The sequence below is a fragment of the Aphis gossypii genome, chromosome X (assembly GCF_020184175.1).
Source record: "Aphis gossypii isolate Hap1 chromosome X, ASM2018417v2, whole genome shotgun sequence".
Taxonomy (NCBI): Eukaryota; Metazoa; Arthropoda; class Insecta; order Hemiptera; family Aphididae; genus Aphis; species Aphis gossypii.
Window position 1 is genome coordinate 10361413 of NC_065533.1, and position 16346 is coordinate 10377758.

A 16346-nucleotide genomic window follows, 5' to 3' on the forward strand; every position below is an offset into this window, starting at 1 on the left:
TCACCCATTTTTCTCCAAAATAGGGATTAATTAGCAGACCAAATATTCAATTTATGTATTATAAATTGGTTTTTCTGAATTCATACATTTGCTAAAATGTTTATTGTTGGTTATAGACACCAGTGTCAAAGCATAGTAGGAAACAATAAAACATCTACATCTATATCCGTATGGAATACGGTCAAATAATTTAAATAATGAATATAATAAATACCTATTTATTTTACAAATTGAATGTTTTTACAATGTATTATGTTTTAATATTAATCAAAATCTTTTTAGTTATTATACGTCATAATATTTTTATAATAGACAAGTTGTGGATTGCGGACACAAGTTAGCGTTGGCGTGTTGCGATTCATTCCGATAAATGTCTAAATACAGTATAAAGATAAAGCGACGTTTCGGTTTTCTTGGTATGGTATGTTAGGGGTATTGAACATTGAATGGGGATTATCGTTGTATTATTAAACGCGTCTCACCCCATTCATATCTTGGTTTATATTATTTTTCATTAATCGTCGTTATTGCATTATCGCATTGTTGTGTCATGTCCACAATATATTTTATATTATGGTTACATGTTCGTTTTTGTTTCATTATAAGTTATTTATTTCTGGTATAATATTATCCAAATATTATAGTATTGTCATTTATCATTATGTCTGATGATTCCATCAATACGATTTTGATGGCGTTTTATAATATATTCCATTTTATTCTAGTTTTTAAAGATATTATTTTTTTTTTTATTGCAATGTTTGTGACATAGGTAAAGATAACGAGGCGTGTTTATTTAATAATGAGACTTTAAATCCAAAAACTTTTTATTTACAATTTTTAATTACTTATCATTTGTATATTCCATTGATTGAAACAGTAGGTACCGAAAATACTATATATTTACTTAAACTTAACTTCTAATATACTAACATAGTATTTTCAGTTCTCAATACTATTAAGTGGAAGTAAAGCATTTATAAGTTATGAGTTATGACGACAATAATAATGAAAAAAGTTAACTTCTAACAATATTTTCAATATTAGAATAAATATATAAACCTAATTTGATAACGCATTGCAACGCTATGTTAAGTATGAATTGTGGGCTCGACAATTTTAAAAATTTTAAGCCAACATTTAAATCATCTAAAAATTATTTTAAATATTCAAATATGTATTTTGGTAATTCACTGCACTCGTCTTTTAAATTGCAAACATACAAAACTCAAATATTTTTTGTGAATAAGTTGAAAAATAAAACAGTGAAAGAATAAAGTAGATACGTAAAATGGTACTTCAGTGCCCATAGTATCAATGCCTGTTTATTAATACTATTAATAATTTTTGGCGAACTCGGTGAAATGACCGTTTGTTGACTGTTTAATATTTTATTGTCATCTATAATATGTTTCTTACAAATCAGACAATACAGTAGTTTCGAGGCTGAATTAAAAAATTATAAAACCATTTAAATAACTTAATTCTTATATGTAGATATGAAATTAGAATACTCAAAGCGTACGAGAATATCATCATATTATATTATTTACTCAAATATTGCACGCAAGACTCTACGTATTTTATTACTAGCTTAAAATGTAAATATAAATTCGGTTCATGTTTAAATTGTCTGGGACAACATTAGTTTCGAACCGAAGAACCTTTATAAATTATTTTTGGGACAAATTGACAAAAATATAATTTTAATCTCAGGGTAGATACCTATATTGTGTTATGTTATGGATAGGACATAGGTAGATGATATTAATGATATTATGTTTGTATAGGAAATGATATATTAACGTGAATACGTATGAACGTATTTGCTATTTAATGTATAATATTCGTTTGACGTATTTATATTGACAATGTGATATTTAGAAACGTATTATTAATAAAATATAAATTCATATGCATAATATTGTTTATTTAAAGCAACGTTTCCCAACCGGGTGTATGCAAAACAAAATGTTATATCCAAAAAATGTAATTTAATTTATTTGTAATGGTTTGTTATTTATTAAATATTTAATAATACAAAAATGTATTGTTGAAGCAAAGATCGATTTTTCATAATAAGTATATAAATATAATAGTACAATACTAAAATAAATTTAATATTATTTAACATTACAGGTTGCTTAACCGTATTAATACAGTGGTCAAGAAGTAAGTGAATAAACCAAGGTTAAGTCGGTTAAGAAACGCTGGTTTAGAAGATAGGCCGCGTATAAAATAAATACGCGATATTTTGTTAAAATAATGTTGCTATAACTCGTTGTTAAATGTATAATATTGCATGCTCCAATATTCAATTTAAAAATATAGGGTATATAACACTAATATTAATATTATATTATACTCTTATAAATTTACTTAACATTACCTACATAATCTAACCAAGTATAATCTGATATTAAACCAAATTTATTCTTTGAAATGGTTGTTTTAAGAATATTTTCTTTTAAATGTATTGAGTGTTCTAAAGCACGGTTGATTCATGTTTATTAAATAATAAACGTAAAATATACTTATAGTAATATCTAATAATATTTTAATTAATATAGCAAAATATAGGTATTTAATAATTGAGGTATTCAGGTATCTGTATTTGACATTTAATACTGTTTTTTAAATATAAAATGCGTTTTGAATAAATAATTATAGTCTACAAACTATACTAAATAAATATTAGTAAAATAATATACTTATGTGTTAAAATACTTAATATTATCAAAAAGGTTTAATTGAATTCTAAAAAGGCAGACGTTTGAATATTAGTTTTAAATCTTATAATAAATGTCATGATTTTATAGTGTAATCTTTAAAAGCCACATTTTATTTACATGCTTTGTATGCTATATTTTTTTACATTTTATTACTTGAATATTAGTCTACAAATGTATAATACACAACTTTAATAGTATAATATAACATTTATTAATCTTAGTACCTACCTTAATAATCATTTTTTTTATACTATATAAATGTACAGTAGGTATCCATAAAACTATAGGTACATACGCTTAGTTAAATAATTATTCATTTATTTTTAAATAATGCGATACAAAATTCACAAAAACAAATATAGTTTTCCCCTTCTTTAAGAGTTTTTAATATCACTAAACATATAATTGTTTCTTGGCATTTTTAAGATAGTGGCCCAATCACTGGGTCTACCTGATGGCAATTGAAATTTTAGTGGCCCAATTATTCTCAGACGCCCAACTTTAAAGCTAGAACTCCACGTAGGTTAGAAGTCGTAACATCTTTAATATTGAAATTAAACAAATATATTTAACCCTACTAAATCTAAAATCATTGATATTCAATACCTAACAAGTAATGTGAAATTATTTTCTCTTTCGTAAAAAATCTATAAATATGCAAACAGATAATTATAAATATAAATGTGTCAGTTATAGTAAATTTTATTAATTGCAATAAATATATAATAATTTTATGTAATTTTTATTCAGTCTTCAATAGTTATTAATTTTTCTAAAAAGGATAATTTATTGTTATTTAGATAAGGCATTTGATGATTTTAAATAACTTAAATTATTGCGTAGATATTATATTATATTATAGGTAATAAAATAAAATCATTACACGCAGAAAGAAAAACAATGGAATTAAATTTAGAATTAAAATGGTATTTATATAGTTTTTGTTCGTACATGGAATTTTATAGAAAACACAAATTGACAAGAATGACTTGCGGCTATTGTCAAAGCTTCAAATAAAGTAATAACATTTTTTCTCGATATTTGTACATTTTAATTTGTATAAAAATTGGACAAGACACATAATGAAAGCCTTTAATGAAGCCTTGAGATAAAATAAGATTTTAATCATCTGTAAAATAATAACATAAACGAATTAAAAATGTGTAATTCTAAATAATATTTTTGTTTAGATGTTCAATAAATTGCTTTATGTTAATTGAACCTCAAAAAAGGTATATTTAACCGGTCTTGTTTTGAGTATACAAATTGGCTATATAATAATTATTACTGATATTATTTACGTACTAATATCACTATAATTAATAATTCATAAACTAAACTATATAATAAATTTACTATTTGTAGCAATGTGTTACATTAATTAATCAACATTAAATTGTATTCGGTACAACTAATAAGTGTCATGTCAACTCTATTATCAAAATCCTTTCGTATTTCTCTATTTGATATTTATCTGTCACTAATACACTGTATCTGTATCAAAATTAAACTACGTTTTTAAGATGCAGTAATGTAATAGGAATATTAAAAAAAATAACCTACCTATATGATAAAATATATTTTGTAGAAATAATTGAATTGAATCTAACAAGCCATCTCCAATTAGAGTCATCTTTGTATGCAATGATTGATCACTGAATTCAAATTTAACACACTTACGAGTTACGAGATACACTCAAACCCACAAGATAGAAATACCGCGCTGCCATTTTCTCCTTTAGATTTTGAGCGGTACGATGAATGTATTGATTTTATAATCAATGATATGTGGTTTTATTTGTGTTCGACTGTAATGTTACTTTTTAGGGCAACGAAAATGTTTCAATTTTCACATCTGAGTAGGGGGTAGGGAGTTTCTGATAGAAAACTATATCAAGTTGACCCTTTAAGGGAAAGGATTTAGTAAGAAATGAAATATTCATAGTGATTTTCTTTTTAATCGGAGAAAAAAAATTTAAATAAATCAAGAAAAAACTGGAATTTTTACACTAAAACAAATTTATGAAAAATCGATTTCATTCTTTTATTATAATTAAGAAACCAATAACTATAGAAACTTGCAATTATTTTCAAAATATTTTAATATTAAATTTATAGATATTTAAGATTTCAACTTTTTTTTTTAAATTTCAATTCAAATGTTTTAGCTATGTTAAAAACCTTAAAAATTATAAACAAGATTTCACATAAATTGTTATTTATATAAATTCTAAGAAATTTCAGTATGAATTAACAAAAAAAATTAATAAGCTAGTGTTTGAAGTTAAAATTTTAACAAATTTCGTCAAAATTGCAAAAATCAATAAATTACCTATTTAATAGTTGAAAAATTTGAATATTAATGCAAGTAATACATTAATATAAGGTTATTTATCCTATATTTTTACGTGAGTCAAATTAATTTTTAAAAGCGTATAAAGTTTTACAATATTATATTCAACCAGAAAATTGCTATTTCTGGATCCAGGATTATTATTAACACCTACTACAATAGGTAGTTGGATCCCGGTTTATTTTAGGCACTACATTAGTTGGGTTCCTAATTATCCTTTGGTGAGTAAGTACTTCACTGTAATAACATTTCCTTAATTTATTTATCTATCTATCTATAACCCTTACTAAGTTATCTTTCAATATCTTTACGAGAAATGTAAAATGTTAAGTTTATATATCGTCAGCCTATTTAGCAAACAGCGCAACTCCAAAAAATTCAAATTCCATGTTTTCATATCATTCAATAGAAAAAAAATGCTCGTCTATTGGTATCATAATAATAATATTTAAGTATATTTGTCAATATGGCATTTGGGGTATAGCAGTACTAACTTACAATACCATGGGATTAGATTAATAAAATAGTATCATTTAATAAATATAGATATAATATAGATATCTATATTAGTATGATAATATAGAAATGTATTATTAAGTTAGTTAATGTGTAACTTAACTCATTAAATCTATCTATACTTAATAATATTTATGATAATGATTTTCAATTAGGGAGATAATTTAAAAAAGATAATATTCTTTAAATGCATATTCTTACAGATATGGTGATATAAGTACATTGCAGTGAGAGACTATTGATGTATTTAACTTAAACTTATGTATTTTAAGACGCATGAACTATTGATTATATAAAAAAAATATAAGCTATAATATAATAAAAAAAACTCCAAATGAGTAGGGATTTACACTTGATACGACGTCATTAATAAGACGCCGTTCAGCGGCCATACGTTATATACTTATTTGTCACCCAAATATAATACTATTTTAGTTTTAACATCTACAAAAAAAAAAATGAATCAGGGATATTTACTTGCATTTATAATATTAATTGATGTTTAAAATATATTATGAATTTGTTTATACTTTTATAGGGACTAGAAAATATTTTCTTTAAAATAAAATTCAAGAAAAATTATTTAATAAAATACAGAACGATTAACGAATGGTATTGTTATAACTCAATATTTATTTCTAAAATTATAACATTTAATGTAATTATGTATTTATTGGTCAAAGATATTAAATAAATAATAATTGATAACACGGCCAGTGGTGTAATCAAGGGGATGGGGGTAAGGAGTTGTAAAGACTAGGGGTTATATGATATAATTAAATCATGTCCAGTAAAAGATGTTAATGAGGAATTCTCGACTGCATTATTCAAAGTCTGCGTTATATTTACTGTGTCATAATAAATAAAATCTTTTTATAACAAGAAATTATACCCCAAGAAATTTAAATGTAAAAAATAATATTTTGATATGGAAACAGTGATAATTGAGAAGAATGAAGACATAGGCCCAATTCACGGATAACAATATTATTCAATATTTAAAGTAAAAAAAATATATATATACCTAATTTCGAAATAAATCACAAAAAAGTGAAAATTATATCAAACTGCAAATGCTACTACTGTACTTGTTTAAAGATTCGTTATTTATGTTTAATTTTTTCATTTACATATACTGTTGACTGCTCTATATTTTTTTTTATAATATTATAGTATAATAATACCTAAGTAAATATTCCTGAGTTCAAATTATTATGTATGTAGACAGAAGTATCACTTCAACATAACATTAAAAAGGGTAAATTGTCAAAAGTAATTTCAATAGCTGTATAATTTAAATCAACCATATTACACAGATTAATAACTGTCTGTTAGAAAAAATTTGATCAATCCTAAAATATATAACAAATACGCATCTATTATAATATTGAATATTTTTAATTTGATGTATATTTCTTTTACGAGCACTTTGTATTCAAAATAAATAATTGATTTTGAAGTTTAAAGTTTGTAAATTAAATTGTTAAATTTCAAAGCTAAAATATGTTATTTTAATCCTTTAAAATCGTTTTACGAAAAGCCACTAATTTATTATTCACCATATTTTCGTTTCATCTAAATTATCTTTTGTGTTTCTAACTACTAATTTAATTATTTATACGTAGTATACATGTTTTTATTTAAAAATAAATTAGTTTATGATATTATGCACTATATAGGTAGAATGTTAAATTTTAAATACAAAATTAACTCATATAATCTACAAGAAATAAAAGTTCAAAACTTATGGATACTTGATGTAATATAATCTACAAAAAATGTTTTAAATTCATTTTAAAAATCGAATTAAGATCTAAATATATCTTGTTATATAATAACATTATATGCGCACTGGTGATAAAATTGTATTATAAAAGTGTAAATAAAATTATAATTTATAAATAACTTTAAAACGTAGAAACCTTCCAAAAACAGTACCTATAACTAACTTCAAACGAGTCATATATAAAAATCCCTTTTATGTAGAGAAGGTAAATCTAAATGTTCATAATTCAATAATACCCACTTACAATCTTTTAATTTTTATTGTTTGAAATGAATTTTGAATATCGAATTTATGAGTTTTGTGAATAATCTCTTTTCTCTTGTATCTACAACAGCTGTTTAAACAACATCGTTACTCATCGTACTACAAAGGCGGCTATCACTTTAGCCCCCGGGCCTACCCGAAGGCTATTTCTGTTGTGACAAAAGCAATATATTTAGACCTTCACTGTTGAAACTTTATTAGTGTCTCTGCATAATATTTTCGACAAATAGGAAATCAATATGTACCAACTCAGTATAACATTGTGCTGCTTTTATTTTTAAAAATTTGTTTGTTAATCTCATTGTGAAGTGTAAAATTATAATTTCTAAATAATATTTATAACATTAAAACACCTTGTTATACTTCAATCTATTTATATAAATATTTCAAACCTTAAACAGTTATGTTTTGATTTTTTACTTCGAGTTAAGTACCTAATAAACATTTTTTAATTTAAATATTTCATACACAAATAAGTTATGATTTACGAACATTCAAATCAAAATAACGAGAAAAATCTAAATCCAAAAAAATATAGCAATGTTATTACTTACTTTTAAATTTTATGTTAGGTAAATTCGTTATAATAATAAAGCTAATTCAACTATAGATTATGGTTGTGACCTGATAAACGTAAATTTATTACGTAAGTACGTAACGCACGTGTACGTCTGATAATATATCAAAATTCAAATGTAGCATACTAACCTAACCTCGCCTAATCTAAGTGGTTGATTTGTATGCAATATTGTAATATTTGTTATAGAGTTTGTACGTGACTTCTCTTCGTACTTTATACAGTTACACTTCTACAAATAGTACAAATTACAGAAAATATATCCAATAACGCATGTCACCGCAAACTGCCCAAATATGATTTTACTCTAAAAAAGGTACCAACCAGAATTCGAAGAAAGCTTTACGACCTATTACCTACCTATTTACATACCGTTTAATTTTAGAAATTTATTACATCTTTTTTTTATATTTGAAGAAAACATATTTTTTATTATTAGTTAATTTATTGCAATAAACTCCATGTGCTCGTTTTTCATGTTTCGTTCTTTTATATTTAACGAAGTTATGGATAACACAATTTTAAAAATAATATTTATTAAATTAAACATATTATTATTAATTTTTTAATTTAATTGTAGGGAGGAGATATTATATTTTATAAAATCTACAAGTGCTATAAATAAGACAATAATCATAAACGTAATCATTCGTTAACAAAGTATTGATTATGGTGTTAAATGTTTAATAAATTTCTTGAACCATTTATAAGGTTTTCTTAAAATTATCGTAAAGATTAATTACATTTAAGAACAAAAGAGTCTTAAATTATTTTAAAACGTATAAAAAGTAAAATAATATCGTGACTATTTGGGAACTGCGAACTGACTTAATAAAATTATAGTGTTATATATTTTATACAACTACAATTTTAACAATCATAAAATTAATTACAACTCCTAATAGACACCAAACATAATGAGTAACTATATTTATAGATAAATAATATAATATTATAAACGAATATTTACTTTTTAAAAGTTGTATTTAATAACTTATTTATTAATAAAATATGCAACTTTCAAATAATAAATATCAATTTCTTTTGTTAGTAAAATTGGTTAGATATCTCCAAAATGATTAGATGTATAATTCAGACATTAAAAATCAATAAATGGTATATTTATATTTTTAAAAATCAGTGATGGATCCAGAATTATTTTTAAAGAGGGGTCACTTTATTATTATTTATATTTTCAATAAGTTTACTATAAATTGTATATTACTTTATTATTAAAATATATATACCTACATAAAAAAACATTTATCAATATCCAAGTATTACAAATATAATTGAAGTTTTCATTACCTTAGATTTCGATTAAATTCAAACAATTGAATGATATGAAATGAATGAATATGATTGATCTAAAATCACTCTTGTAACGGATGTATTGACATAATATTTTTAGAAAACACTTAATTTTAGGAAATGCAGATTTGTAGATTTCAATAAGATTATCTAATTTTTAGATTTTTCCTTCAATAGTTCTTTCTTCAAACACAGTTCTCCACAAAATACGTTAATGCTGATTCATATTTTTTTAACGCCGTTCAATATTTCTTCATCAGATGAATCATATTCGAAATTATGGTATTAAGGGGCCCGGTGCCAGATTTTAAAATTTTCTGCAATTCTATAAAATTTTAAAATTAAATTTTGTATTTTAGTTACCACCTTTGTTATTATACTTTTCCTCTAATTTACTAGCCGATGAGTATTTAAGGGGGGGGGGGGGTGGTAGGATGTATTATATCGAAAAAAATGACTTCACGGGAATAATTCTCAGGCCTTGTAGAATTATCGGAATTTTGTAAATATATTTTTAATTAAAAGAAGAAGACTTCTTACAGGCCGCATCGAACTCCAATTTTTATTTTATTCAAAATAATAGTAAAATAAATTTATACAAAATTCCGTTAACGAATAATGAAGTATTTTAAAAAAATTGTATCGAAAAAGATAAAAATACAATTACCAATTAGATTTGATGATTATTATAACACGCGTAAAATATGATGACATTAGCCTTCGACGTTCGAAATCACCAAATTTCCGATTGTTATATATAATATAGGTAGGTATTTTTTTAATTTTTAAAATCATATCTATGTATAAATAAAAAAATGACCATTTAAAAATGATTTCAGTTATCAGTAGGGATTGGTGGGTACACCTATGGCCCCTCTTGGATCCGTAATAATATACCTACCTACTGCGGGTACATACCAAAATTTTTTAATTAAAAGTTAAATGCAAGATACAAATTGATTAGCACGCGTGGTGGTAAACATAATACTGGACTACGTGGACATAATACTTTAATAGGTACCTATATAATAGGCATAATGGTATGTTGATAATAATTGACTATTCGTAGTACCACGTTAACGACGTAGGTTACGCTTTCAATTTCGTTTTATATCCATTCGCACAAATTTAGCGCTGTCTTTATTGGTTTTCTGAATTAAAAAAAATAGGTACAAACATTTAAAGGACTGCTTTTAAACTGCTTTTTATAAATTGAAAAGTATAAATTATTTTATTAACATCAAATCTATAGTACTGGATAATGATAAATTCTCCTTTATGTGATGGCAGCGGAACAGCGTGCACATGTTATTGTAATAGGTACAGATGCTAGACGCATATAATATAGATATCTACATTATTGTTTTTACAAATATAGTTCAACATAGTTCACAATTGCAAAAGTGGTAGAAGATCGAACGACGTCGTAAGATTCTATTACTTTGTAAAACGTTTTATTTCCTATATTTAAAACTGTAATATAAAAGTTTTCTTACACAATAATTAGACTGCGCAACACTAGATTCAGTGTCGGTTTGGCCAATGATTGAGCCCCAGGCATATTCATTTTTAATGGTCCATTACGCTGTATACTAACTTTAAAAAAAATGATCTGCAGTCTTAATACATCGCAATGAATTTTTTTTTAATTTAACATTATTTATACTTATAGTTATTAACATATACATTATCAATTTTTAGGTAATTTATTAATTTATACACATAAAATAGAAAATAATTTACCTAAACACATAATAAAAATAATAACATTAATTAAACAAGGAACTGAAGTGTAGTTTAAAGTTCCCGACGTAAAATTGTATTTATTATTATAAGTGTATACATTTTTTTATTGTCTATTTAATCAATTTTATTGGTCTTAAATTACCTATTACAGTTAAAAATAAATTCGATAATAATTTTCACTAAGGTATACAGTTATTCATTGTGAATATATTCCACAAAAACTATTTATTTTAAGAGTTAATTAACTTAAAGACTTGTATTTCTATATATTATTGATACAGTAAAGTTCACTGTTGCTTAAATTCTTAATAAATAAAAATTAACAGAGTATAACAATGGGAGCAAATGGAATGAGTTTATTTATAGATACTTGATAAAGATGATGAATATAATATAAATATGTATTCAAAAGTGATTTTGAACAAAGCTCTAAGTGCTGAGAAATATTAAATATTTTGTTAAAACGCGTGCTTGCATACCAGTTTCTCAATTATTTTCTAATTTTTTTTTCATTATACAATCAAAACGTATACATTGTTTTTGTTTTATTTTTTGCTCATGATAATGCGTTGTTAAAATATATTAAATTTTTAACTGCGTCGAAAATAAATTGTTAACCAAATAAACGAATCAAATACTAAATCTTTGATTTATTTAAACATTATAATATTTTTTTTGAAAACAATATTATATTACGTCATCGTCAATGATTGTAGAATGGTTATAAAAAAAACTCTTGCAGTACAAAGCTTTGATAAACCGTTCGCTGTACATTTTTTTTCAAAATTAATTTAAACACAAAATGTTTAATTACAATTGTTGATGTATAAATGTATACATATATTTATTTTACTTTATGATGTTAGAATCAAATTTAGTACCTAGTAAGTAATGATAGTAGGAGAAATAAATAAGCACTATATCTTTTTTAATGTTGCTATGTGTTATTATATTGGTCAAAGCATACTACAACTAGTAACATGTGCTTAAGATTGATGTATTTTGTGATATAAAGTCAATGTCAATTGATTTTATATAGGACTATTGTATAGAAGTGATGTATACATATATATAGTGACCTTTTCTTTGAAAACGGGAATTCGTGTTTGTTTACTTCGGTGAGACTTTCACTCTATATTATATAGTTATACCCCGAAAAATCGATAAGTAACGTTCTCTTTTCTAATAAACAATCTGATTCTGAATTGTGCTTAATAAGGAGACATAGTTAGTAAAATCTTAGTAAAAATTTTTATACGTATAATACTAAATACTTACCTACATATTTAAATATTTTAAGTAAATAAACAATAATAAAAATATATAGGGTCAATGTCAATTGATTTAAAATACAGGACTGCAAAGAAGTATATTGTATTATATTATAATTTAGTACCGAATGTATACGAATACATTTATACAATTCACTTTTTACTCGCATGCTTCAAATAAATAGGCAAAAGGTAGAAAAACATGTTATTTTAGCGGAATTGGACATTTTACCGCACCCAGTGGTGCACCATGTAAGATTTCTATAAATCGGTAGATTATTAATGATATCACACCACCTTTCAACAGACGCACGTGTTTGTTAATAATACTATGCCCCTATACGTCATTGTGAAGACACGTAAAAATACGAGTAGAGGACCTAGTATTAATCAGAAGGTAGTTACAGTTCTTGACTGACTATAATGTATTATCCCAATTTTATTGTATGACTATTACTCGTCGTGGACATTGTCACAGCCACATCGCCGAGAGTACATAGCCAGTCCCTAGTCTAGTAACTTATACGATAGCAGTAAATTATTTTAGTTGTGTTAATTCTTTTATATTTTCTGTTTAACAACGTTTAAACATCAAGTGTTTTTAATGCATATTACCTATCCTTTTCAAGTACCGTATAGCTTAACCAGGAACGTGTTACGTCGTTTAAATAATTATTACGTGGTAGGTAATGATTGTAGCGTCCTGAATGGCAATCACTACAGAAGAATTATTTTAATCAGCTCTTTACAGATTTAATTTTTTCCTTGATTCAACAAAATGTAATGATAAAAACAACAGTAATTTTTATGTGGAATCGTTTTACATTTTGGTCATATAAAAAATTCTTTTGTATTACAAAATTGTTTGGAATCAGGTAGGCAAAATGGTGTATAGTGCGGTATCATGCTTATCAAATTTTTATTATAAAAGAGTCAAAAAATGGATTAAAAAACACGAAATCATTTTTAAAATTTAAAAAAAATGTACTGAATAAATAAAAAAATAAGAGAATTAGATCAACTAACCATTAGAATAGTATAATGTAGGTATTAAATATAACAAGAGATATTTTGATATAATTGTATAACGTAGATGAATTGCGTCCCCAAATCCCTTTTCCACATGAATTGTGCCCTTGAGATATAAAACCACGACACGAGTTGTAAAATAATTATTTTCCTTTCCGCATTTTATACAGACTTAGGACTGTCAAATGTCAATAACAAATTATTACGAAAATTAGATACAAAATTTGTAATTATTTGTTTTTTAATTCAATTTTATTTTTTTTCATTTGAAATCATTGAAGCCATTTTATGTGAATAAAGATTAATTAAGAAATATATAAAAGAACACACCAACGTTTAAGTCAATAACACAATCCAAAAAAAACTAAAAGTATTATCAGCTTTAAAGTTACCTTACCATAATGAAATAGAACTAGGATAATATATGATACGTGAAATGTATGTTCAGATATACGGATATCGTATAGTCGTTTAGATCAGCGGTTCTCAACCTTTTTTCATTCACATACCCATTGACCTCTCACCACTATTTCACATACCCAATACCTATTATATTATTAATTTAGAATATAAATAATCGAAAATAATAATAATATTAGTATGTATATATGAGTAATTAGTCTCTATAATTATCTAAACTAAATCTACTTAAATTATCTACAGTGTTCATATTATAAGTATAAAATGTTATTGCACTAATAATATTAAACCGCAGACTTTATATTGCAATAAGTAATCAAATATTAAATTATTAAATATTTCATTAATAACAACCTATTCACTTTTTCGGCCAGTATTTATTTTTTTTAGCATACCCCTAGAGATGTCACATATCCTTAGGAGTACGTGTACCCCAGATTGAAAACCGCTGGTTTAGATAAAGCCGTACCCAATTCGTGTACCAAATTATCAATGTTGTTATTTCGGGACTCAAATTCGTGGGCAATCACAAATAATAAATAATTCTTTACTTATTTTTATCATATTAATTACGACAGATTGAACATATTTCCTGTAAAATAATGATTATTTTCAATGTTTCTAAGAATTGTTAAGTATGAAAATTCGAAGTTTCATACAAAATGTGTAATTATTCGTAAAATATAAGAAAATTAATTTACTTCAAAATATATCAAAATGTATAATAATAAATATAGTAATTTTATTTAGGATGTTATGAAATGTACTAATCATTTTTAATTAGAATTAAGAGATATAAATTTATAAAATAATTACTAAATTCATATAATAATGCACGCCTTATTTATGAATAAATTTATTGAATGAGCTTAATGTCATATGTTATGATAAAAAATTACTTACATCCCCAATATATTCAATCAAAAATATTTATAAAAATATAATTGTATTGTCATTTTTAATAGAGACAAATTGGGAAAAATAATGTGGCCTAAAAATATATATTGTTTTTAGTAATTCCAGTTTCAAAAATAATTAAATCAAATTAACTATTATTTTACCTTTTTTCCATAAAGATATATAATTTTATACGATATCATCAAACAATTTCGAAGAGGTAAAAAACATCGCCATAATACATAACAGAACTGTATAGTTTGATACTCACACACACCGAACACAGCATATTATATCCATCGGCCACTATCCGAAATTCTGAACAACGCGTTTCGATCCTTATAATCTTATTCTTATTTCAATCCACAAACGCAAACTAAAAGATAATACAATAACACTAATATAACACTAATTTATCAACTATAGTTTCTATATTATTATAATTAAACTGGGGCCAGTGTTAGTAATGTTTGTGAGGTGTAGTGGATTCGTGATTAGTGGAATTAAAGTAAATAAATTTCAACTGATGAAAATCGTTCACCCCGTGTTAAAATACATGAATATTTTACTATAGTTACATACTAATTAAATTTTTGAAGGAAAATATTTTGACTACCTATCTAAATAAATACTAACAAAATATAAAAAAGTTATAAGTCGAATTGAAAATTATAGTATTATACATTAAATCATAGAATTAACAATATTGCAAGATATATTTTATATTTATTTTATTATCTAAACCAAACTTAATCAACCTTAATTTTAAAAAGTTCGCTTACCAATAATATTAAATATAACAAACAATTAATCAATAACTATAGGTATATTATGTATGTTTATAAAATCAATATGAATTCAACACATTTTTCAATAATAAGTTGATTTTAATTTTTAACAATTAATTTATTTTTATCATTTATTACAAAGTAGTATACTCGTATACTATAATCTAACTGTTAATTAATAATAAGTTTATACTTGGTTTCTATAAACTATCACAGCTTCATTATTTATAAAGGTATTAAATGTATTATTATTTTATGATAGTATAATACTTATAAACTTGTAAACATTGAATAATAATTTCGGGTTGATAAGATTGTAATGGTCATCAATTAATTAGCAGTTAAAACAAAACTAAAGTTATATATTTTATTGACAATATTTAGTTACCATGAAAATTATTGCTTATTATTATGTTTTTCTTATCAAAAGAAATATTTCGTAGTTGTTAACACATTTAATTTTTTTTTTTTTAAGTGGGAAACAGAGCTGCTTTATAGTAGGAATCGAGTGTACCTCGGATATAGAGTAGGTCACTATAATGTATGAGTTAAATTTGAATGCAATGACAAGTATCATTACCTTAATTGTGTACGAAAAACAATTCTGAACAGAGACAATTTGTCAGCCTAGGGATCGGCAACCTGTGGCTCTTTTG

General features: G+C 24.5%; 1 long non-coding RNA gene across 1 annotated transcript; it reads right to left on the reverse strand.

Annotated features, from left to right (window-relative positions):
• Positions 1 to 9653: 9653 nt before the first annotated feature.
• LOC126552938 (uncharacterized) lies at positions 9654 to 16003 on the reverse strand. The gene is made up of 3 exons (XR_007606407.1): positions 15884 to 16003; positions 15174 to 15278; positions 9654 to 9864 (listed from the first exon to the last, which is right to left on the reverse strand). It is a non-coding gene; the product is annotated as an uncharacterized LOC126552938 (long non-coding RNA).
• Positions 16004 to 16346: the final 343 nt, after the last annotated feature.